Source organism: Dendrobates tinctorius, unplaced genomic scaffold (assembly GCF_039654945.1).
Source record: "Dendrobates tinctorius isolate UK_male_01 unplaced genomic scaffold, ASM3965494v1 ptg000076l, whole genome shotgun sequence".
Taxonomy (NCBI): Eukaryota; Metazoa; Chordata; class Amphibia; order Anura; family Dendrobatidae; genus Dendrobates; species Dendrobates tinctorius.
Genome location: NW_027361744.1, coordinates 862,359 through 890,176, shown reverse-complemented (window position 1 = coordinate 890,176; position 27,818 = coordinate 862,359).

Genomic DNA, 27,818 nt, shown 5'->3' with positions numbered 1-27,818 from the left:
GATTTTGAATGAAGAATCACATTTCTTGGTAGAATCATGCAGGATTGAAATTTTTGATGGTTTTTTACTCCTCTCAAAAGCCCAAACAAGTTTCTAAAAGGATGAGTTTGCAACTGCTTTACTTTTGGAGAAAATTCAAAACATTCATTATTCAATAGGGCCCAAACTATCAAAAACCAGCGGTTTCAATGAACACACATTTCTTGGTAGAATCATGCAGGACTGAAATTTTTGATGTTTTTCTACTCTCATCAGCCCAAACAAGTCTCTAAAAGCATGAGTTTGCAACTACTTTACTTTTGGAGAAAATTCAAAACATTAATTATTCAATAGGGCCCAAACTATCAAAAACCAGCGGTTTCAATGAACACACGTTTCTTGGAAGAATCATGCAGGACTGAAATTTTTGATGTTTTTCTACTCCTCTCATGAGCCCAAACAAGTCTCTAAAAGCATGAGTTTGCAACTACTTTACTTTTGGAGAAAATTCAAAACATTCATTATTCAATAGAGCCCAATAGCAAAAATCAGGTTTTGAATGAAGAATCACATTTCTTGGTAGAATCATGCAGGATTGAAATTTTTGATGGTTTTTTACTCCTCTCAACAGCCCAAACAAGTTTCTAAAAGGATGAGTTTGCAACTACTTTACTTTTGGAGAAAATTCAAAACATTCATTATTCAATAGGGCCCAAACTATCAAAAACCAGCGGTTTGAATGAACACACATTTCTTGGTAGAATCATGCAGGACTGAAATTTTTGATGTTTTTCTACTCCTCTCATGAGCCCAAACAAGTCTCTAAAAGCATGAGTTTGCAACTACTTTACTTTTGGAGAAAATTCAAAACATTCATTATTCAATAGAGCCCAATAGCAAAAATCAGGTTTTGAATGAAGAATCACATTTCTTGGTAGAATCATGCAGGATTGAAATTTTTGATGGTTTTTTACTCCTCTCAACAGCCCAAACAAGTTTCTAAAAGGATGAGTTTGCAACTGCTTTACTTTTGGAGAAAATTCAAAACATTCATTATTCAATAGGGCCCAAACTATCAAAAACCAGCGGTTTCAATGAACACACATTTCTTGGTAGAATCATGCAGGACTGAAATTTTTGATGTTTTTCTACTCCTCTCATGAGCCCAAACAAGTCTCTAAAAGCATGAGTTTGCAACTACTTTACTTTTGGAGAAAATTCAAAACATTCATTATTCAATAGAGCCCAATAGCAAAAATCAGGTTTTGAATGAAGAATCACATTTCTTGGTAGAATCATGCAGGATTGAAATTTTTGATGGTTTTTTACTCCTCTCAAAAGCCCAAACAAGTTTCTAAAAGGATGAGTTTGCAACTGCTTTACTTTTGGAGAAAATTCAAAACATTCATTATTCAATAGGGCCCAAACTATCAAAAACCAGCGGTTTGAATGAACACACATTTCTTGGTAGAATCATGCAGGACTCAAATTTTTGATGTTTTTCTACTCCTCTCATGAGCCCAAACAAGTTTCTAAAAGCATGAGTTTGCAACTACTTTACTTTTGGAGAAAATTCAAAACATTCATTATTCAATAGAGCCCAATAGCAAAAATCAGGTTTTGAATGAAGAATCACATTTCTTGGTAGAATCATGCAGGATTGAAATTTTTGATGGTTTTTTACTCCTCTCAACAGCCCAAACAAGTTTCTAAAAGGATGAGTTTGCAACTACTTTACTTTTGGAGAAAATTCAAAACATTCATTATTCAATAGGGCCCAAACTATCAAAAACCAGCGGTTTCAATGAACACACATTTCTTGGTAGAATCATGCAGGACTGAAATTTTTGATGTTTTTCTACTCCTCTCATGAGCCCAAACAAGTCTCTAAAAGCATGAGTTTGCAACTACTTTACTTTTGGAGAAAATTCAAAACATTCATTATTCAATAGAGCCCAATAGCAAAAATCAGGTTTTGAATGAAGAATCACATTTCTTGGTAGAATCATGCAGGATTGAAATTTTTGATGGTTTTTTACTCCACTCAACAGCCCAAACAAGTTTCTAAAAGGATGAGTTTGCAACTACTTTACTTTTGGAGAAAATTCAAAACATTCATTATTCAATAGGGCCCAAACTATCAAAAACCAGCGGTTTCAATGAACACACATTTCTTGGAAGAATCATGCAGGGCTGAAATTTTTGATGTTTTTCTACTCCTCTCATGAGCCCAAACAAGTTTCTAAAAGCATGAGTTTGCAACTACTTTACTTTTGGAGAAAATTCAAAACATTCATTATTCAATAGAGCCCAATAGCAAAAATCAGGTTTTGAATGAAGAATCACAGTTCTTGGTAGAATCATGCAGGATTGAAATTTTTGATGGTTTTTTACTCCTCTCAACAGCCCAAACAAGTTTCTAAAAGGATGAGTTTGCATCTACTTTACTTTTGGAGAAAATTCAAAACATTCATTATTCAATAGAGCCCAATAGCAAAAATCAGGTTTTGAATGAAGAATCACATTTCTTGGTAGAATCATGCAGGATTGAAATTTTTGATGGTTTTTTACTCCTCTCAACAGCCCAAACAAGTTTCTAAAAGGATGAGTTTGCAACTACTTTACTTTTGGAGAAAATTCAAAACATTCATTATTCAATAGGGCCCAAACTATCAAAAACCAGCGGTTTCAATGAACACACATTTCTTGGAAGAATCATGCAGGACTGAAATTTTTGATGTTTTTCTACTCCTCTCATGAGCCCAAACAAGTCTCTAAAAGCATGAGTTTGCAACTACTTTACTTTTGGAGAAAATTCAAAACATTCATTATTCAATAGAGCCCAATAGCAAAAATCAGGTTTTGAATGAAGAATCACATTTCTTGGTAGAATCATGCAGGATTGAAATTTTTGATGGTTTTTTACTCCTCTCAACAGCCCAAACAAGTTTCTAAAAGGATGAGTTTGCAACTACTTTACTTTTGGAGAAAATTCAAAACATTCATTATTCAATAGGGCCCAAACTATCAAAAACCAGCGGTTTCAATGAACACACATTTCTTGGAAGAATCATGCAGGACTGAAATTTTTGATGTTTTTCTACTCCTCTCATGAGCCCAAACAAGTCTCTAAAAGCATGAGTTTGCAACTACTTTACTTTTGGAGAAAATTCAAAACATTCATTATTCAATAGAGCCCAATAGCAAAAATCAGGTTTTGAATGAAGAATCACATTTCTTGGTAGAATCATGCAGGATTGAAATTTTTGATGGTTTTTTACTCCTCTCAACAGCCCAAACAAGTTTCTAAAAGGATGAGCTTGCAACTACTTTACTTTTGGAGAAAATTCAAAACATTCATTATTCAATAGGGCCCAAACTATCAAAAACCAGCGGTTTCAATGAACACACATTTCTTGGTAGAATCATGCAGGACTGAAATTTTTGATGTTTTTCTACTCCTCTCATGAGCCCAAACAAGTCTCTAAAAGCATGAGTTTTCAACTACTTTACTTTTGGAGAAAATTCAAAACATTCATTATTCAATGGAGCCCAATAGCAAAAATCAGGTTTTGAATGAAGAATCACATTTCTTGGTAGAATCATGCAGGATTGAAATTTTTGATGGTTTTTTACTCCTCTCAACAGCCCAAACAAGTTTCTAAAAGGATGAGTTTGCAACTACTTTACTTTCGGAGAAAATTCAAAACATTCATTATTCAATAGGGCCCAAACTATCAAAAACCAGCGGTTTCAATGAACACACATTTCTTGGTAGAATCATGCAGGACTGAAATTTTTGATGTTTTTCTACTCCTCTCATGAGCCCAAACAAGTCTCTAAAAGCATGAGTTTGCAACTACTTTACTTTTGGAGAAAATTCAAAACATTCATTATTCAATAGAGCCCAATAGCAAAAATCAGATTTTGAATGAAGAATCACATTTCTTGGTAGAATCATGCAGGATTGAAATTTTTGATGGTTTTTTACTCCTCTCAAAAGCCCAAACAAGTTTCTAAAAGGATGAGTTTGCAACTGCTTTACTTTTGGAGAAAATTCAAAACATTCATTATTCAATAGGGCCCAAACTATCAAAAACCAGCGGTTTCAATGAACACACATTTCTTGGTAGAATCATGCAGGACTGAAATTTTTGATGTTTTTCTACTCTCATCAGCCCAAACAAGTCTCTAAAAGCATGAGTTTGCAACTACTTTACTTTTGGAGAAAATTCAAAACATTCATTATTCAATAGGGCCCAAACTATCAAAAACCAGCGGTTTCAATGAACACACGTTTCTTGGAAGAATCATGCAGGACTGAAATTTTTGATGTTTTTCTACTCCTCTCATGAGCCCAAACAAGTCTCTAATAGCATGAGTTTGCAACTACTTTACTTTTGGAGAAAATTCAAAACATTCATTATTCAATAGAGCCCAATAGCAAAAATCAGGTTTTGAATGAAGAATCACATTTCTTGGTAGAATCATGCAGGATTGAAATTTTTGATGGTTTTTTACTCCTCTCAACAGCCCAAACAAGTTTCTAAAAGGATGAGTTTGCAACTACTTTACTTTTGGAGAAAATTCAAAACATTCATTATTCAATAGGGCCCAAACTATCAAAAACCAGCGGTTTGAATGAACACACATTTCTTGGTAGAATCATGCAGGACTGAAATTTTTGATGTTTTTCTACTCCTCTCATGAGCCCAAACAAGTCTCTAAAAGCATGAATTTGCAACTACTTTACTTTTGGAGAAAATTCAAAACATTCATTATTCAATAGAGCCCAATAGCAAAAATCAGGTTTTGAATGAAGAATCACATTTCTTGGTAGAATCATGCAGGATTGAAATTTTTGATGGTTTTTTACTCCTCTCAACAGCCCAAACAAGTTTCTAAAAGGATGAGTTTGCAACTGCTTTACTTTTGGAGAAAATTCAAAACATTCATTATTCAATAGGGCCCAAACTATCAAAAACCAGCGGTTTGAATGAACACACATTTCTTGGTAGAATCATGCAGGACTGAAATTTTTGATGTTTTTCTACTCCTCTCATGAGCCCAAACAAGTCTCTAAAAGCATGAGTTTGCAACTACTTTACTTTTGGAGAAAATTCAAAACATTCATTATTCAATAGAGCCCAATAGCAAAAATCAGGTTTTGAATGAAGAATCACATTTCTTGGTAGAATCATGCAGGATTGAAATTTTTGATGGTTTTTTACTCCTCTCAACAGCCCAAACAAGTTTCTAAAAGGATGAGCTTGCAACTTCTTTACTTTTGGAGAAAATTCAAAACATTCATTATTCAATAGGGCCCAAACTATCAAAAACCAGCGGTTTCAATGAACACACATTTCTTGGTAGAATCATGCAGGACTGAAATTTTTGATGTTTTTCTACTCCTCTCATGAGCCCAAACAAGTCTCTAAAAGCATGAGTTTGCAACTACTTTACTTTTGGAGAAAATTCAAAACATTCATTATTCAATGGAGCCCAATAGCAAAAATCAGGTTTTGAATGAAGAATCACATTTCTTGGTAGAATCATGCAGGATTGAAATTTTTGATGGTTTTTTACTCCTCTCAACAGCCCAAACAAGTTTCTAAAAGGATGAGTTTGCAACTACTTTACTTTCGGAGAAAATTCAAAACATTCATTATTCAATAGGGCCCAAACTATCAAAAACCAGCGGTTTCAATGAACACACATTTCTTGGTAGAATCATGCAGGACTGAAATTTTTGATGTTTTTCTACTCCTCTCATGAGCCCAAACAAGTCTCTAAAAGCATGAGTTTGCAACTACTTTACTTTTGGAGAAAATTCAAAACATTCATTATTCAATAGAGCCCAATAGCAAAAATCAGATTTTGAATGAAGAATCACATTTCTTGGTAGAATCATGCAGGATTGAAATTTTTGATGGTTTTTTACTCCTCTCAAAAGCCCAAACAAGTTTCTAAAAGGATGAGTTTGCAACTGCTTTACTTTTGGAGAAAATTCAAAACATTCATTATTCAATAGGGCCCAAACTATCAAAAACCAGCGGTTTCAATGAACACACATTTCTTGGTAGAATCATGCAGGACTGAAATTTTTGATGTTTTTCTACTCTCATCAGCCCAAACAAGTCTCTAAAAGCATGAGTTTGCAACTACTTTACTTTTGGAGAAAATTCAAAACATTCATTATTCAATAGGGCCCAAACTATCAAAAACCAGCGGTTTCAATGAACACACGTTTCTTGGAAGAATCATGCAGGACTGAAATTTTTGATGTTTTTCTACTCCTCTCATGAGCCCAAACAAGTCTCTAATAGCATGAGTTTGCAACTACTTTACTTTTGGAGAAAATTCAAAACATTCATTATTCAATAGAGCCCAATAGCAAAAATCAGGTTTTGAATGAAGAATCACATTTCTTGGTAGAATCATGCAGGATTGAAATTTTTGATGGTTTTTTACTCCTCTCAACAGCCCAAACAAGTTTCTAAAAGGATGAGTTTGCAACTACTTTACTTTTGGAGGAAATTCAAAACATTCATTATTCAATAGGGCCCAAACTATCAAAAACCAGCGGTTTGAATGAACACACATTTCTTGGTAGAATCATGCAGGACTGAAATTTTTGATGTTTTTCTACTCCTCTCATGAGCCCAAACAAGTCTCTAAAAGCATGAGTTTGCAACTACTTTACTTTTGGAGAAAATTCAAAACATTCATTATTCAATAGAGCCCAATAGCAAAAATCAGGTTTTGAATGAAGAATCACATTTCTTGGTAGAATCATGCAGGATTGAAATTTTTGATGGTTTTTTACTCCTCTCAACAGCCCAAACAAGTTTCTAAAAGGATGAGTTTGCAACTGCTTTACTTTTGGAGAAAATTCAAAACATTCATTATTCAATAGGGCCCAAACTATCAAAAACCAGCGGTTTGAATGAACACACATTTCTTGGTAGAATCATGCAGGACTGAAATTTTTGATGTTTTTCTACTCCTCTCATGAGCCCAAACAAGTCTCTAAAAGCATGAGTTTGCAACTACTTTACTTTTGGAGAAAATTCAAAACATTCATTATTCAATAGAGCCCAATAGCAAAAATCAGGTTTTGAATGAAGAATCACATTTCTTGGTAGAATCATGCAGGATTGAAATTTTTGATGGTTTTTTACTCCTCTCTACAGCCCAAACAAGTTTCTAAAAGGATGAGTTTGCAACTGCTTTACTTTTGGAGAAAATTCAAAACATTCATTATTCAATAGGGCCCAAACTATCAAAAACCAGCGGTTTGAATGAACACACATTTCTTGGTAGAATCATGCAGGACTCAAATTTTTGATGTTTTTCTACTCCTCTCATGAGCCCAAACAAGTTTCTAAAAGCATGAGTTTGCAACTACTTTACTTTTGGAGAAAATTCAAAACATTCATTATTCAATAGAGCCCAATAGCAAAAATCAGGTTTTGAATGAAGAATCACATTTCTTGGTAGAATCATGCAGGATTGAAATTTTTGATGGTTTTTTACTCCTCTCAACAGCCCAAACAAGTTTCTAAAAGGATGAGTTTGCAACTACTTTACTTTTGGAGAAAATTCAAAACATTCATTATTCAATAGGGCCCAAACTATCAAAAACCAGCGGTTTCAATGAACACACATTTCTTGGTAAAATCATGCAGGACTGAAATTTTTGATGTTTTTCTACTCTTCTCATAAGCCCAAACAAGTCTCTAAAAGCATGAGTTTGCAACTACTTTACTTTTGGAGAAAATTCAAAACATTCATTATTCAATAGAGCCCAATAGCAAAAATCAGGTTTTGAATGAAGAATCACATTTCTTGGTAAAATCATGCAGGATTGAAATTTTTGATGGTTTTTTACTCCTCTCAACAGCCCAAACAAGTTTCTAAAAGGATGAGTTTGCAACTACTTTACTTTTGGAGAAAATTCAAAACATTCATTATTCAATAAGGCCCAAACTATCAAAAACCAGCGGTTTCAATGAACACACATTTCTTGGTAGAATCATGCAGGACTGAAATTTTTGATGTTTTTCTACTCCTCTCATGAGCCCAAACAAGTTTCTAAAAGCATGAGTTTGCAACTACTTTACTTTTGGAGAAAATTCAAAACATTCATTATTCAATAGAGCCCAATAGCAAAAATCAGGTTTTGAATGAAGAATCACATTTCTTGGTAGAATCATGCAGGATTGAAATTTTTGATGGTTTTTTACTCCTCTCAACAGCCCAAACAAGTTTCTAAAAGGATGAGTTTGCAACTACTTTACTTTTGGAGAAAATTCAAAACATTCATTATTCAATAGGGCCCAAACTATCAAAAACCAGCGGTTTGAATGAACACACATTTCTTGGTAGAATCATGCAGGACTGAAATTTTTGATGTTTTTCTACTCCTCTCATGAGCCCAAACAAGTCTCTAAAAGCATGAGTTTGCAACTACTTTACTTTTGGAGAAAATTCAAAACATTCATTATTCAATAGAGCCCAATAGCAAAAATCAGGTTTTGAATGAAGAATCACATTTCTTGGTAGAATCATGCAGGATTGAAATTTTTGATGGTTTTTTACTCCTCTCAACAGCCCAAACAAGTTTCTAAAAGGATGAGTTTGCAACTACTTTACTTTTGGAGAAAATTCAAAACATTCATTATTCAATAGGGCCCAAACTATCAAAAACCAGCGGTTTCAATGAACACACATTTCTTGGTAGAATCATGCAGGACTGAAATTTTTGATGTTTTTCTACTCCTCTCATGAGCCCAAACAAGTCTCTAAAAGCATGAGTTTGCAACTACTTTACTTTTGGAGAAAATTCAAAACATTCATTATTCAATAGAGCCCAATAGCAAAAATCAGGTTTTGAATGAAGAATCACATTTCTTGGTAAAATCATGCAGGATTGAAATTTTTGATGGTTTTTTACTCCTCTCAACAGCCCAAACAAGTTTCTAAAAGGATGAGTTTGCAACTACTTTACTTTTGGAGAAAATTCAAAACATTCATTATTCAATAGGGCCCAAACTATCAAAAACCAGCGGTTTCAATGAACACACATTTCTTGGTAGAATCATGCAGGACTGAAATTTTTGATGTTTTTCTACTCCTCTCATGAGCCCAAACAAGTTTCTAAAAGCATGAGTTTGCAACTACTTTACTTTTGGAGAAAATTCAAAACATTCACTATTCAATAGAGCCCAATAGCAAAAATCAGGTTTTGAATGAAGAATCACATTTCTTGGTAAAATCATGCAGGATTGAAATTTTTGATGGTTTTTTACTCCTCTCAACAGCCCAAACAAGTTTCTAAAAGGATGAGTTTGCAACTACTTTAATTTTGGAGAAAATTCAAAACATTCATTATTCAATAGGGCCCAAACTATCAAAAACCAGCGGTTTCAATGAACACACATTTCTTGGTAGAATCATGCAGGACTGAAATTTTTGATGTTTTTCTACTCCTCTCATGAGCCCAAACAAGTCTCTAAAAGCATGAGTTTGCAACTACTTTACTTTTGGAGAAAATTCAAAACATTCATTATTCAATAGAGCCCAATAGCAAAAATCAGGTTTTGAATGAAGAATCACAGTTCTTGGTAGAATCATGCAGGATTGAAATTTTTGATGGTTTTTTACTCCTCTCAACAGCCCAAACAAGTTTCTAAAAGGATGAGTTTGCATCTACTTTACTTTTGGAGAAAATTCAAAACATTCATTATTCAATAGAGCCCAATAGCAAAAATCAGGTTTTGAATGAAGAATCACATTTCTTGGTAGAATCATGCAGGATTGAAATTTTTGATGGTTTTTTACTCCTCTCAACAGCCCAAACAAGTTTCTAAAAGGATGAGTTTGCAACTACTTTACTTTTGGAGAAAATTCAAAACATTCATTATTCAATAGGGCCCAAACTATCAAAAACCAGCGGTTTCAATGAACACACATTTCTTGGTAGAATCATGCAGGACTGAAATTTTTGATGTTTTTCTACTCCTCTCATAAGCCCAAACAAGTCTCTAAAAGCATGAGTTTGCAACTACTTTACTTTTGGAGAAAATTCAAAACATTCATTATTCAATAGAGCCCAATAGCAAAAATCAGGTTTTGAATGAAGAATCACATTTCTTGGTAAAATCATGCAGGATTGAAATTTTTGATGGTTTTTTACTCCTCTCAACAGCCCAAACAAGTTTCTAAAAGGATGAGTTTGCAACTACTTTACTTTTGGAGAAAATTCAAAACATTCATTATTCAATAGGGCCCAAACTATCAAAAACCAGCGGTTTCAATGAACACACATTTCTTGGTAGAATCATGCAGGACTGAAATTTTTGATGTTTTTCTACTCCTCTCATGAGCCCAAACAAGTTTCTAAAAGCATGAGTTTGCAACTACTTTACTTTTGGAGAAAATTCAAAACATTCACTATTCAATAGAGCCCAATAGCAAAAATCAGGTTTTGAATGAAGAATCACATTTCTTGGTAAAATCATGCAGGATTGAAATTTTTGATGGTTTTTTACTCCTCTTAACAGCCCAAACAAGTTTCTAAAAGGATGAGTTTGCAACTACTTTACTTTTGGAGAAAATTCAAAACATTCATTATTCAATAGGGCCCAAACTATCAAAAACCAGCGGTTTCAATGAACACACATTTCTTGGTAGAATCATGCAGGACTGAAATTTTTGATGTTTTTCTACTCCTCTCATGAGCCCAAACAAGTCTCTAAAAGCATGAGTTTGCAACTACTTTACTTTTGGAGAAAATTCAAAACATTCATTATTCAATAGAGCCCAATAGCAAAAATCAGGTTTTGAATGAAGAATCACATTTCTTGGTAGAATCATGCAGGATTGAAATTTTTGATGGTTTTTTACTCCTCTCAAGAGCCCAAACAAGTTTCTAAAAGGATGAGTTTGCAACTACTTTACTTTTGGAGAAAATTCAAAACATTCATTATTCAATAGGGCCCAAACTATCAAAAACCAGCGGTTTCAATGAACACACATTTCTTGGAAGAATCATGCAGGACTGAAATTTTTGATGTTTTTCTACTCCTCTCATGAGCCCAAACAAGTCTCTAAAAGCATGAGTTTGCAACTACTTTACTTTTGGAGAAAATTCAAAACATTCATTATTCAATAGAGCCCAATAGCAAAAATCAGGTTTTGAATGAAGAATCACATTTCTTGGTAGAATCATGCAGGATTGAAATTTTTGATGGTTTTTTACTCCTCTCAACAGCCCAAACAAGTTTCTAAAAGGATGAGTTTGCAACTACTTTACTTTTGGAGAAAATTCAAAACATTCATTATTCAATAGGGCCCAAACTATCAAAAACCAGCGGTTTCAATGAACACACATTTCTTGGAAGAATCATGCAGGACTGAAATTTTTGATGTTTTTCTACTCCTCTCATGAGCCCAAACAAGTCTCTAAAAGCATGAGTTTGCAACTACTTTACTTTTGGAGAAAATTCAAAACATTCATTATTCAATAGAGCCCAATAGCAAAAATCAGGTTTTGAATGAAGAATCACATTTCTTGGTAGAATCATGCAGGATTGAAATTTTTGATGGTTTTTTACTCCTCTCAACAGCCCAAACAAGTTTCTAAAAGGATGAGTTTGCAACTACTTTACTTTTGGAGAAAATTCAAAACATTCATTATTCAATAGGGCCCAAACTATCAAAAACCAGCGGTTTCAATGAACACACATTTCTTGGTAGAATCATGCAGGACTGAAATTTTTGATGTTTTTCTACTCCTCTCATGAGCCCAAACAAGTCTCTAAAAGCATGAGTTTGCAACTACTTTACTTTTGGAGAAAATTCAAAACATTCATTATTCAATAGAGCCCAATAGCAAAAATCAGGTTTTGAATGAAGAATCACAGGTCTTGGTAGAATCATGCAGGATTGAAATTTTTGATGGTTTTTTACTCCTCTCAACAGCCCAAACAAGTTTCTAAAAGGATGAGTTTGCAACTACTTTACTTTTGGAGAAAATTCAAAACATTCATTATTCAATAGAGCCCAATAGCAAAAATCAGGTTTTGAATGAAGAATCACATTTCTTGGTAGAATCTTGCAGGATTGAAATTTTTGATGGTTTTTTACTCCTCTCAACAGCCCAAACAAGTTTCTAAAAGGATGAGTTTGCAACTACTTTACTTTTGGAGAAAATTCAAAACATTCATTATTCAATAGGGCCCAAACTATCAAAAACCAGCGGTTTCAATGAACACACATTTCTTGGTAGAATCATGCAGGACTGAAATTTTTGATGTTTTTCTACTCCTCTCATAAGCCCAAACAAGTCTCTAAAAGCATGAGTTTGCAACTACTTTACTTTTGGAGAAAATTCAAAACATTCATTATTCAATAGAGCCCAATAGCAAAAATCAGGTTTTGAATGAAGAATCACATTTCTTGGTAAAATCATGCAGGATTGAAATTTTTGATGGTTTTTTACTCCTCTCAACAGCCCAAACAAGTTTCTAAAAGGATGAGTTTGCAACTACTTTACTTTTGGAGAAAATTCAAAACATTCATTATTCAATAAGGCCCAAACTATCAAAAACCAGCGGTTTCAATGAACACACATTTCTTGGTAGAATCATGCAGGACTGAAATTTTTGATGTTTTTCTACTCCTCTCATGAGCCCAAACAAGTTTCTAAAAGCATGAGTTTGCAACTACTTTACTTTTGGAGAAAATTCAAAACATTCACTATTCAATAGAGCCCAATAGCAAAAATCAGGTTTTGAATGAAGAATCACATTTCTTGGTAAAATCATGCAGGATTGAAATTTTTGATGGTTTTTTACTCCTCTCAACAGCCCAAACAAGTTTCTAAAAGGATGAGTTTGCAACTACTTTACTTTTGGAGAAAATTCAAAACATTCATTATTCAATAGGGCCCAAACTATCAAAAACCAGCGGTTTCAATGAACACACATTTCTTGGTAGAATCATGCAGGACTGAAATTTTTGATGTTTTTCTACTCCTCTCATGAGCCCAAACAAGTCTCTAAAAGCATGAGTTTGCAACTACTTTACTTTTGGAGAAAATTCAAAACATTCATTATTCAATAGAGCCCAATAGCAAAAATCAGGTTTTGAATGAAGAATCACATTTCTTGGTAGAATCATGCAGGATTGAAATTTTTGATGGTTTTTTACTCCTCTCAACAGCCCAAACAAGTTTCTAAAAGGATGAGTTTGCAACTACTTTACTTTTGGAGAAAATTCAAAACATTCATTATTCAATAGGGCCCAAACTATCAAAAACCAGCGGTTTCAATGAACACACATTTCTTGGAAGAATCATGCAGGACTGAAATTTTTGATGTTTTTCTACTCCTCTCATGAGCCCAAACAAGTCTCTAAAAGCATGAGTTTGCAACTACTTTACTTTTGGAGAAAATTCAAAACATTCATTATTCAATAGAGCCCAATAGCAAAAATCAGGTTTTGAATGAAGAATCACATTTCTTGGTAGAATCATGCAGGATTGAAATTTTTGATGGTTTTTTACTCCTCTCAACAGCCCAAACAAGTTTCTAAAAGGATGAGTTTGCAACTACTTTACTTTTGGAGAAAATTCAAAACATTCATTATTCAATAGGGCCCAAACTATCAAAAACCAGCGGTTTCAATGAACACACATTTCTTGGAAGAATCATGCAGGACTGAAATTTTTGATGTTTTTCTACTCCTCTCATGAGCCCAAACAAGTCTCTAAAAGCATGAGTTTGCAACTACTTTACTTTTGGAGAAAATTCAAAACATTCATTATTCAATAGAGCCCAATAGCAAAAATCAGGTTTTGAATGAAGAATCACATTTCTTGGTAGAATCATGCAGGATTGAAATTTTTGATGGTTTTTTACTCCTCTCAACAGCCCAAACAAGTTTCTAAAAGGATGAGCTTGCAACTACTTTACTTTTGGAGAAAATTCAAAACATTCATTATTCAATAGGGCCCAAACTATCAAAAACCAGCGGTTTCAATGAACACACATTTCTTGGTAGAATCATGCAGGACTGAAATTTTTGATGTTTTTCTACTCCTCTCATGAGCCCAAACAAGTCTCTAAAAGCATGAGTTTGCAACTACTTTACTTTTGGAGAAAATTCAAAACATTCATTATTCAATAGAGCCCAATAGCAAAAATCAGGTTTTGAATGAAGAATCACATTTCTTGGTAGAATCATGCAGGATTGAAATTTTTGATGGTTTTTTACTCCTCTCAACAGCCCAAACAAGTTTCTAAAAGGATGAGTTTGCAACTACTTTACTTTCGGAGAAAATTCAAAACATTCATTATTCAATAGGGCCCAAACTATCAAAAACCAGCGGTTTCAATGAACACACATTTCTTGGTAGAATCATGCAGGACTGAAATTTTTGATGTTTTTCTACTCCTCTCATGAGCCCAAACAAGTCTCTAAAAGCATGAGTTTGCAACTACTTTACTTTTGGAGAAAATTCAAAACATTCATTATTCAATAGAGCCCAATAGCAAAAATCAGGTTTTGAATGAAGAATCACATTTCTTGGTAGAATCATGCAGGATTGAAATTTTTGATGGTTTTTTACTCCTCTCAACAGACCAAACAAGTTTCTAAAAGGATGAGTTTGCAACTGCTTTACTTTTGGAGAAAATTCAAAACATTCATTATTCAATAGGGCCCAAACTATCAAAAACCAGCGGTTTCAATGAACACACATTTCTTGGTAGAATCATGCAGGACTGAAATTTTTGATGTTTTTCTACTCTCATGATCCCAAACAAGTCTCTAAAAGCATGAGTTTGTAACTACTTTACTTTTGGAGAAAATTCAAAACATTCATTATTCAATAGGGCCCAAACTATCAAAAACCAGCGGTTTCAATGAACACACGTTTCTTGGAAGAATCATGCAGGACTGAAATTTTTGATGTTTTTCTACTCCTCTCATGAGCCCAAACAAGTCTCTAAAAGCATGAGTTTGCAACTACTTTACTTTTGGAGAAAATTCAAAACATTCATTATTCAATAGAGCCCAATAGCAAAAATCAGGTTTTGAATGAAGAATCACATTTCTTGGTAGAATCATGCAGGATTGAAATTTTTGATGGTTTTTTACTCCTCTCAACAGCCCAAACAAGTTTCTAAAAGGATGAGTTTGCAACTGCTTTACTTTTGGAGAAAATTCAAAACATTCATTATTCAATAGGGCCCAAACTATCAAAAACCAGCGGTTTCAATGAACACACATTTCTTGGTAGAATCATGCAGGACTGAAATTTTTCATGTTTTTCTACTCTCATGAGCCCAAACAAGTCTCTAAAAGCATGAGTTTGCAACTACTTTACTTTTGGAGAAAATTCAAAACATTCATTATTCAATAGGGCCCAAACTATCAAAAACCAGCGGTTTCAATGAACACACGTTTCTTGGAAGAATCATGCAGGACTGAAATTTTTGATGTTTTTCTACTCCTCTCATGAGCCCAAACAAGTCTCTAAAAGCATGAGTTTGCAACTACTTTACTTTTGGAGAAAATTCAAAACATTCATTATTCAATAGAGCCCAATAGCAAAAATCAGGTTTTGAATGAAGAATCACATTTCTTGGTAGAATCATGCAGGATTGAAATTTTTGATGGTTTTTTACTCCTCTCAACAGCCCAAACAAGTTTCTAAAAGGATGAGTTTGCAACTGCTTTACTTTTGGAGAAAATTCAAAACATTCATTATTCAATAGGGCCCAAACTATCAAAAACCAGCGGTTTCAATGAACACACATTTCTTGGTAGAATCATGCAGGACTGAAATTTTTGATGTTTTTCTACTCCTCTCATGAGCCCAAACAAGTCTCTAAAAGCATGAGTTTGCAACTACTTTACTTTTGGAGAAAATTCAAAACATTCATTATTCAATAGAGCCCAATAGCAAAAATCAGGTTTTGAATGAAGAATCACATTTCTTGGTAGAATCATGCAGGATTGAAATTTTTGATGGTTTTTTACTCCTCTCTACAGCCCAAACAAGTTTCTAAAAGGATGAGTTTGCAACTGCTTTACTTTTGGAGAAAATTCAAAACATTCATTATTCAATAGGGCCCAAACTATCAAAAACCAGCGGTTTGAATGAACACACATTTCTTGGTAGAATCATGCAGGACTCAAATTTTTGATGTTTTTCTACTCCTCTCATGAGCCCAAACAAGTTTCTAAAAGCATGAGTTTGCAACTACTTTACTTTTGGAGAAAATTCAAAACATTCATTATTCAATAGAGCCCAATAGCAAAAATCAGGTTTTGAATGAAGAATCACATTTCTTGGTAGAATCATGCAGGATTGAAATTTTTGATGGTTTTTTACTCCTCTCAACAGCCCAAACAAGTTTCTAAAAGGATGAGTTTGCAACTACTTTACTTTTGGAGAAAATTCAAAACATTCATTATTCAATAGGGCCCAAACTATCAAAAACCAGCGGTTTCAATGAACACACATTTCTTGGTAGAATCATGCAGGACTGAAATTTTTGATGTTTTTCTACTCCTCTCATGAGCCCAAACAAGTCTCTAAAAGCATGAGTTTGCAACTACTTTACTTTTGGAGAAAATTCAAAACATTCATTATTCAATAGAGCCCAATAGCAAAAATCAGGTTTTGAATGAAGAATCACATTTCTTGGTAGAATCATGCAGGATTGAAATTTTTGATGGTTTTTTACTCCTCTCAACAGCCCAAACAAGTTTCTAAAAGGATGAGTTTGCAACTACTTTACTTTTGGAGAAAATTCAAAACATTCATTATTCAATAGGGCCCAAACTATCAAAAACCAGCGGTTTCAATGAACACACATTTCTTGGAAGAATCATGCAGGGCTGAAATTTTTGATGTTTTTCTATTCCTCTCATGAGCCCAAACAAGTTTCTAAAAGCATGAGTTTGCAACTACTTTACTTTTGGAGAAAATTCAAAACATTCATTATTCAATAGAGCCCAATAGCAAAAATCAGGTTTTGAATGAAGAACCACAGTTCTTGGTAGAATCATGCAGGATTGAAATTTTTGATGGTTTTTTACTCCTCTCAACAGCCCAAACAAGTTTCTAAAAGGATGAGTTTGCAACTACTTTACTTTTGGAGAAAATTCAAAACATTCATTATTCAATAGGGCCCAAACTATCAAAAACCAGCGGTTTCAATGAACACACATTTCTTGGAAGAATCATGCAGGACTGAAATTTTTGATGTTTTTCTACTCCTCTCATGAGCCCAAACAAGTCTCTAAAAGCATGAGTTTGCAACTACTTTACTTTTGGAGAAAATTCAAAACATTCATTATTCAATAGAGCCCAATAGCAAAAATCAGGTTTTGAATGAAGAATCACATTTCTTGGTAGAATCATGCAGGATTGAAATTTTTGATGGTTTTTTACTCCTCTCAACAGCCCAAACAAGTTTCTAAAAGGATGAGATTGCAACTACTTTACTTTTGGAGAAAATTCAAAACATTCATTATTCAATAGGGCCCAAACTATCAAAAACCAGCGGTTTCAATGAACACACATTTCTTGGTAGAATCATGCAGGACTGAAATTTTTGATGTTTTTCTACTCCTCTCATGAGCCCAAACAAGTCTCTAAAAGCATGAGTTTGCAACTACTTTACTTTTGGAGAAAATTCAAAACATTCATTATTCAATAGAGCCCAATAGCAAAAATCAGGTTTTGAATGAAGAATCACATTTCTTGGTAGAATCATGCAGGATTGAAATTTTTGATGGTTTTTTACTCCTCTCAACAGCCCAAACAAGTTTCTAAAAGGATGAGTTTGCAACTACTTTACTTTCGGAGAAAATTCAAAACATTCATTATTCAATAGGGCCCAAACTATCAAAAACCAGCGGTTTCAATGAACACACATTTCTTGGTAGAATCATGCAGGACTGAAATTTTTGATGTTTTTCTACTCCTCTCATGAGCCCAAACAAGTCTCTAAAAGCATGAGTTTGCAACTACTTTACTTTTGGAGAAAATTCAAAACATTCATTATTCAATAGAGCCCAATAGCAAAACTCAGGTTTTGAATGAAGAATCACATTTCTTGGTAGAATCATGCAGGATTGAAATTTTTGATGGTTTTTTACTCCTCTCAACAGACCAAACAAGTTTCTAAAAGGATGAGTTTGCAACTGCTTTACTTTTGGAGAAAATTCAAAACATTCATTATTCAATAGGGCCCAAACTATCAAAAACCAGCGGTTTCAATGAACACACATTTCTTGGTAGAATCATGCAGGACTGAAATTTTTGATGTTTTTCTACTCTCATGAGCCCAAACAAGTCTCTAAAAGCATGAGTTTGTAACTACTTTACTTTTGGAGAAAATTCAAAACATTCATTATTCAATAGGGCCCAAACTATCAAAAACCAGCGGTTTCAATGAACACACGTTTCTTGGAAGAATCATGCAGGACTGAAATTTTTGATGTTTTTCTACTCCTCTCATGAGCCCAAACAAGTCTCTAAAAGCATGAGTTTGCAACTACTTTACTTTTGGAGAAAATTCAAAACATTCATTATTCAATAGAGCCCAATAGCAAAAATCAGGTTTTGAATGAAGAATCACATTTCTTGGTAGAATCATGCAGGATTGAAATTTTTGATGGTTTTTTACTCCTCTCAACAGCCCAAACAAGTTTCTAAAAGGATGAGTTTGCAACTGCTTTACTTTTGGAGAAAATTCAAAACATTCATTATTCAATAGGGCCCAAACTATCAAAAACCAGCGGTTTCAATGAACACACATTTCTTGGTAGAATCATGCAGGACTGAAATTTTTGATGTTTTTCTACTCTCATGAGCCCAAACAAGTCTCTAAAAGCATGAGTTTGCAACTACTTTACTTTTGGAGAAAATTCAAAACATTCATTATTCAATAGGGCCCAAACTATCAAAAACCAGCGGTTTCAATGAACACACGTTTCTTGGAAGAATCATGCAGGACTGAAATTTTTGATGTTTTTCTACTCCTCTCATGAGCCCAAACAAGTCTCTAAAAGCATGAGTTTGCAACTACTTTACTTTTGGAGAAAATTCAAAACATTCATTATTCAATAGAGCCCAATAGCAAAAATCAGGTTTTGAATGAAGAATCACATTTCTTGGTAGAATCATGCAGGATTGAAATTTTTGATGGTTTTTTACTCCTCTCAACAGCCCAAACAAGTTTCTAAAAGGATGAGTTTGCAACTGCTTTACTTTTGGAGAAAATTCAAAACATTCATTATTCAATAGGGCCCAAACTATCAAAAACCAGCGGTTTCAATGAACACACATTTCTTGGTAGAATCATGCAGGACTGAAATTTTTGATGTTTTTCTACTCCTCTCATGAGCCCAAACAAGTCTCTAAAAGCATGAGTTTGCAACTACTTTACTTTTGGAGAAAATTCAAAACATTCATTATTCAATAGAGCCCAATAGCAAAAATCAGGTTTTGAATGAAGAATCACATTTCTTGGTAGAATCATGCAGGATTGAAATTTTTGATGGTTTTTTACTCCTCTCTACAGCCCAAACAAGTTTCTAAAAGGATGAGTTTGCAACTGCTTTACTTTTGGAGAAAATTCAAAACATTCATTATTCAATAGGGCCCAAACTATCAAAAACCAGCGGTTTGAATGAACACACATTTCTTGGTAGAATCATGCAGGACTCAAATTTTTGATGTTTTTCTACTCCTCTCATGAGCCCAAACAAGTTTCTAAAAGCATGAGTTTGCAACTACTTTACTTTTGGAGAAAATTCAAAACATTCATTATTCAATAGAGCCCAATAGCAAAAATCAGGTTTTGAATGAAGAATCACATTTCTTGGTAGAATCATGCAGGATTGAAATTTTTGATGGTTTTTTACTCCTCTCAACAGCCCAAACAAGTTTCTAAAAGGATGAGTTTGCAACTACTTTACTTTTGGAGAAAATTCAAAACATTCATTATTCAATAGGGCCCAAACTATCAAAAACCAGCGGTTTCAATGAACACACATTTCTTGGTAGAATCATGCAGGACTGAAATTTTTGATGTTTTTCTACTCCTCTCATGAGCCCAAACAAGTCTCTAAAAGCATGAGTTTGCAACTACTTTACTTTTGGAGAAAATTCAAAACATTCATTATTCAATAGAGCCCAATAGCAAAAATCAGGTTTTGAATGAAGAATCACATTTCTTGGTAGAATCATGCAGGATTGAAATTTTTGATGGTTTTTTACTCCTCTCAACAGCCCAAACAAGTTTCTAAAAGGATGAGTTTGCAACTACTTTACTTTTGGAGAAAATTCAAAACATTCATTATTCAATAGGGCCCAAACTATCAAAAACCAGCGGTTTCAATGAACACACATTTCTTGGAAGAATCATGCAGGGCTGAAATTTTTGATGTTTTTCTACTCCTCTCATGAGCCCAAACAAGTTTCTAAAAGCATGAGTTTGCAACTACTTTACTTTTGGAGAAAATTCAAAACATTCATTATTCAATAGAGCCCAATAGCAAAAATCAGGTTTTGAATGAAGAATCACAGTTCTTGGTAGAATCATGCAGGATTGAAATTTTTGATGGTTTTTTACTCCTCTCAACAGCCCAAACAAGTTTCTAAAAGGATGAGTTTGCAACTACTTTACTTTTGGAGAAAATTCAAAACATTCATTATTCAATAGAGCCCAATAGCAAAAATCAGGTTTTGAATGAAGAATCACATTTCTTGGTAGAATCATGCAGGATTGAAATTTTTGATGGTTTTTTACTCCTCTCAACAGCCCAAACAAGTTTCTAAAAGGATGAGTTTGCAACTACTTTACTTTTGGAGAAAATTCAAAACATTCATTATTCAATAGGGCCCAAACTATCAAAAACCAGCGGTTTCAATGAACACACATTTCTTGGTAGAATCATGCAGGACTGAAATTTTTGATGTTTTTCTACTCCTCTCATAAGCCCAAACAAGTCTCTAAAAGCATGAGTTTGCAACTACTTTACTTTTGGAGAAAATTCAAAACATTCATTATTCAATAGAGCCCAATAGCAAAAATCAGGTTTTGAATGAAGAATCACATTTCTTGGTAAAATCATGCAGGATTGAAATTTTTGATGGTTTTTTACTCCTCTCAACAGCCCAAACAAGTTTCTAAAAGGATGAGTTTGCAACTACTTTACTTTTGGAGAAAATTCAAAACATTCATTATTCAATAGGGCCCAAACTATCAAAAACCAGCGGTTTCAATGAACACACATTTCTTGGTAGAATCATGCAGGACTGAAATTTTTGATGTTTTTCTACTCCTCTCATGAGCCCAAACAAGTCTCTAAAAGCATGAGTTTGCAACTACTTTACTTTTGGAGAAAATTCAAAACATTCATTATTCAATAGAGCCCAATAGCAAAAATCAGGTTTTGAATGAAGAATCACATTTCTTGGTAGAATCATGCAGGATTGAAATTTTTGATGGTTTTTTACTCCTCTCAACAGCCCAAACAAGTTTCTAAAAGGATGAGTTTGCAACTACTTTACTTTTGGAGAAAATTCAAAACATTCATTATTCAATAGGGCCCAAACTATCAAAAACCAGCGGTTTCAATGAACACACATTTCTTGGAAGAATCATGCAGGACTGAAATTTTTGATGTTTTTCTACTCCTCTCATGAGCCCAAACAAGTCTCTAAAAGCATGAGTTTGCAACTACTTTACTTTTGGAGAAAATTCAAAACATTCATTATTCAATAGAGCCCAATAGCAAAAATCAGGTTTTGAATGAAGAATCACATTTCTTGGTAGAATCATGCAGGATTGAAATTTTTGATGGTTTTTTACTCCTCTCAACAGCCCAAACAAGTTTCTAAAAGGATGAGTTTGCAACTACTTTACTTTTGGAGAAAATTCAAAACATTCATTATTCAATAGGGCCCAAACTATCAAAAACCAGCGGTTTCAATGAACACACATTTCTTGGAAGAATCATGCAGGACTGAAATTTTTGATGTTTTTCTACTCCTCTCATGAGCCCAAACAAGTCTCTAAAAGCATGAGTTTGCAACTACTTTACCTTTGGAGAAAATTCAAAACATTCATTATTCAATAGAGCCCAATAGCAAAAATCAGGTTTTGAATGAAGAATCACATTTCTTGGTAGAATCATGCAGGATTGAAATTTTTGATGGTTTTTTACTCCTCTCAACAGCCCAAACAAGTTTCTAAAAGGATGAGCTTGCAACTACTTTACTTTTGGAGAAAATTCAAAACATTCATTATTCAATAGGGCCCAAACTATCAAAAACCAGCGGTTTCAATGAACACACATTTCTTGGTAGAATCATGCAGGACTGAAATTTTTGATGTTTTTCTACTCCTCTCATGAGCCCAAACAAGTCTCTAAAAGCATGAGTTTGCAACTACTTTACTTTTGGAGAAAATTCAAAACATTCATTATTCAATGGAGCCCAATAGCAAAAATCAGGTTTTGAATGAAGAATCACATTTCTTGGTAGAATCATGCAGGATTGAAATTTTTGATGGTTTTTTACTCCTCTCAACAGCCCAAACAAGTTTCTAAAAGGATGAGTTTGCAACTACTTTACTTTCGGAGAAAATTCAAAACATTCATTATTCAATAGGGCCCAAACTATCAAAAACCAGCGGTTTCAATGAACACACATTTCTTGGTAGAATCATGCAGGACTGAAATTTTTGATGTTTTTCTACTCCTCTCATGAGCCCAAACAAGTCTCTAAAAGCATGAGTTTGCAACTACTTTACTTTTGGAGAAAATTCAAAACATTCATTATTCAATAGAGCCCAATAGCAAAAATCAGATTTTGAATGAAGAATCACATTTCTTGGTAGAATCATGCAGGATTGAAATTTTTGATGGTTTTTTACTCCTCTCAAAAGCCCAAACAAGTTTCTAAAAGGATGAGTTTGCAACTGCTTTACTTTTGGAGAAAATTCAAAACATTCATTATTCAATAGGGCCCAAACTATCAAAAACCAGCGGTTTCAATGAACACACATTTCTTGGTAGAATCATGCAGGACTGAAATTTTTGATGTTTTTCTACTCCTCTCATGAGCCCAAACAAGTCTCTAAAAGCATGAGTTTGCAACTACTTTACTTTTGGAGAAAATTCAAAACATTCATTATTCAATAGAGCCCAATAGCAAAAATCAGGTTTTGAATGAAGAATCACATTTCTTGGTAGAATCATGCAGGATTGAAATTTTTGATGGTTTTTTACTCCTCTCTACAGCCCAAACAAGTTTCTAAAAGGATGAGTTTGCAACTGCTTTACTTTTGGAGAAAATTCAAAACATTCATTATTCAATAGGGCCCAAACTATCAAAAACCAGCGGTTTGAATGAACACACATTTCTTGGTAGAATCATGCAGGACTCAAATTTTTGATGTTTTTCTACTCCTCTCATGAGCCCAAACAAGTTTCTAAAAGCATGAGTTTGCAACTACTTTACTTTTGGAGAAAATTCAAAACATTCATTATTCAATAGAGCCCAATAGCAAAAATCAGGTTTTGAATGAAGAATCACATTTCTTGGTAGAATCATGCAGGATTGAAATTTTTGATGGTTTTTTACTCCTCTCAACAGCCCAAACAAGTTTCTAAAAGGATGAGTTTGCAACTACTTTACTTTTGGAGAAAATTCAAAACATTCATTATTCAATAGGGCCCAAACTATCAAAAACCAGCGGTTTCAATGAACACACATTTCTTGGTAGAATCATGCAGGACTGAAATTTTTGATGTTTTTCTACTCCTCTCATGAGCCCAAACAAGTCTCTAAAAGCATGAGTTTGCAACTACTTTACTTTTGGAGAAAATTCAAAACATTCATTATTCAATAGAGCCCAATAGCAAAAATCAGGTTTTGAATGAAGAATCACATTTCTTGGTAGAATCATGCAGGATTGAAATTTTTGATGGTTTTTTACTCCTATCAACAGCCCAAACAAGTTTCTAAAAGGATGAGTTTGCAACTACTTTACTTTTGGAGAAAATTCAAAACATTCATTATTCAATAGGGCCCAAACTATCAAAAACCAGCGGTTTCAATGAACACACATTTCTTGGAAGAATCATGCAGGGCTGAAATTTTTGATGTTTTTCTACTCCTCTCATGAGCCCAAACAAGTTTCTAAAAGCATGAGTTTGCAACTACTTTACTTTTGGAGAAAATTCAAAACATTCATTATTCAATAGAGCCCAATAGCAAAAATCAGGTTTTGAATGAAGAATCACAGTTCTTGGTAGAATCATGCAGGATTGAAATTTTTGATGGTTTTTTACTCCTCTCAACAGCCCAAACAAGTTTCTAAAAGGATGAGTTTGCATCTACTTTACTTTTGGAGAAAATTCAAAACATTCATTATTCAATAGAGCCCAATAGCAAAAATCAGGTTTTGAATGAAGAATCACATTTCTTGGTAGAATCATGCAGGATTGAAATTTTTGATGGTTTTTTACTCCTCTCAACAGCCCAAACAAGTTTCTAAAAGGATGAGTTTGCAACTACTTTACTTTTGGAGAAAATTCAAAACATTCATTATTCAATAGGGCCCAAACTATCAAAAACCAGCGGTTTCAATGAACACACATTTCTTGGAAGAATCATGCAGGACTGAAATTTTTGATGTTTTTCTACTCCTCTCATGAGCCCAAACAAGTCTCTAAAAGCATGAGTTTGCAACTACTTTACTTTTGGAGAAAATTCAAAACATTCATTATTCAATAGAGCCCAATAGCAAAAATCAGGTTTGAATGAAGAATCACATTTCTTGGTAGAATCATGCAGGATTGAAATTTTTGATGGTTTTTTACTCCTCTCAACAGCCCAAACAAGTTTCTAAAAGGATGAGTTTGCAACTACTTTACTTTTGGAGAAAATTCAAAACATTCATTATTCAATAGGGCCCAAACTATCAAAAACCAGCGGTTTCAATGAACACACATTTCTTGGAAGAATCATGCAGGACTGAAATTTTTGATGTTTTTCTACTCCTCTCATGAGCCCAAACAAGTCTCTAAAAGCATGAGTTTGCAACTACTTTACTTTTGGAGAAAATTCAAAACATTCATTATTCAATAGAGCCCAATAGCAAAAATCAGGTTTTGAATGAAGAATCACATTTCTTGGTAGAATCATGCAGGATTGAAATTTTTGATGGTTTTTTACTCCTCTCAACAGCCCAAACAAGTTTCTAAAAGGATGAGCTTGCAACTACTTTACTTTTGGAGAAAATTCAAAACATTCATTATTCAATAGGGCCCAAACTATCAAAAACCAGCGGTTTCAATGAACACACATTTCTTGGTAGAATCATGCAGGACTGAAATTTTTGATGTTTTTCTACTCCTCTCATGAGCCCAAACAAGTCTCTAAAAGCATGAGTTTGCAACTACTTTACTTTTGGAGAAAATTCAAAACATTCATTATTCAATGGAGCCCAATAGCAAAAATCAGGTTTTGAATGAAGAATCACATTTCTTGGTAGAATCATGCAGGATTGAAATTTTTGATGGTTTTTTACTCCTCTCAACAGCCCAAACAAGTTTCTAAAAGGATGAGTTTGCAACTACTTTACTTTCGGAGAAAATTCAAAACATTCATTATTCAATAGGGCCCAAACTATCAAAAACCAGCGGTTTCAATGAACACACATTTCTTGGTAGAATCATGCAGGACTGAAATTTTTGATGTTTTTCTACTCCTCTCATGAGCCCAAACAAGTCTCTAAAAGCATGAGTTTGCAACTACTTTACTTTTGGAGAAAATTCAAAACATTCATTATTCAATAGAGCCCAATAGCAAAAATCAGATTTTGAATGAAGAATCACATTTCTTGGTAGAATCATGCAGGATTGAAATTTTTGATGGTTTTTTACTCCTCTCAAAAGCCCAAACAAGTTTCTAAAAGGATGAGTTTGCAACTGCTTTACTTTTGGAGAAAATTCAAAACATTCATTATTCAATAGGGCCCAAACTATCAAAAACCAGCGGTTTCAATGAACACACATTTCTTGGTAGAATCATGCAGGACTGAAATTTTTGATGTTTTTCTACTCTCATCAGCCCAAACAAGTCTCTAAAAGCATGAGTTTGCAACTACTTTACTTTTGGAGAAAATTCAAAACATTCATTATTCAATAGGGCCCAAACTATCAAAAACCAGCGGTTTCAATGAACACACGTTTCTTGGAAGAATCATGCAGGACTGAAATTTTTGATGTTTTTCTACTCCTCTCATGAGCCCAAACAAGTCTCTAAAAGCATGAGTTTGCAACTACTTTACTTTTGGAGAAAATTCAAAACATTCATTATTCAATAGAGCCCAATAGCAAAAATCAGGTTTTGAATGAAGAATCACATTTCTTGGTAGAATCATGCAGGATTGAAATTTTTGATGGTTTTTTACTCCTCTCAACAGCCCAAACAAGTTTCTAAAAGGATGAGTTTGCAACTACTTTACTTTTGGAGAAAATTCAAAACATTCATTATTCAATAGGGCCCAAACTATCAAAAACCAGCGGTTTGAATGAACACACATTTCTTGGTAGAATCATGCAGGACTGAAATTTTTGATGTTTTTCTACTCCTCTCATGAGCCCAAACAAGTCTCTAAAAGCATGAGTTTGCAACTACTTTACTTTTGGAGAAAATTCAAAACATTCATTATTCAATAGAGCCCAATAGCAAAAATCAGGTTTTGAATGAAGAATCACATTTCTTGGTAGAATCATGCAGGATTGAAATTTTTGATGGTTTTTTACTCCTCTCAACAGCCCAAACAAGTTTCTAAAAGGATGAGTTTGCAACTGCTTTACTTTTGGAGAAAATTCAAAACATTCATTATTCAATAGGGCCCAAACTATCAAAAACCAGCGGTTTCAATGAACACACATTTCTTGGTAGAATCATGCAGGACTGAAATTTTTGATGTTTTTCTACTCCTCTCATGAGCCCAAACAAGTCTCTAAAAGCATGAGTTTGCAACTACTTTACTTTTGGAGAAAATTCAAAACATTCATTATTCAATAGAGCCCAATAGCAAAAATCAGGTTTTGAATGAAGAATCACATTTCTTGGTAGAATCATGCAGGATTGAAATTTTTGATGGTTTTTTACTCCTCTCTACAGCCCAAACAAGTTTCTAAAAGGATGAGTTTGCAACTGCTTTACTTTTGGAGAAAATTCAAAACATTCATTATTCAATAGGGCCCAAACTATCAAAAACCAGCGGTTTGAATGAACACACATTTCTTGGTAGAATCATGCAGGACTCAAATTTTTGATGTTTTTCTACTCCTCTCATGAGCCCAAACAAGTTTCTAAAAGCATGAGTTTGCAACTACTTTACTTTTGGAGAAAATTCAAAACATTCATTATTCAATAGAGCCCAATAGCAAAAATCAGGTTTTGAATGAAGAATCACATTTCTTGGTAGAATCATGCAGGATTGAAATTTTTGATGGTTTTTTACTCCTCTCAACAGCCCAAACAAGTTTCTAAAAGGATGAGTTTGCAACTACTTTACTTTTGGAGAAAATTCAAAACATTCATTATTCAATAGGGCCCAAACTATCAAAAACCAGCGGTTTCAATGAACACACATTTCTTGGTAGAATCATGCAGGACTGAAATTTTTGATGTTTTTCTACTCCTCTCATGAGCCCAAACAAGTCTCTAAAAGCATGAGTTTGCAACTACTTTACTTTTGGAGAAAATTCAAAACATTCATTAT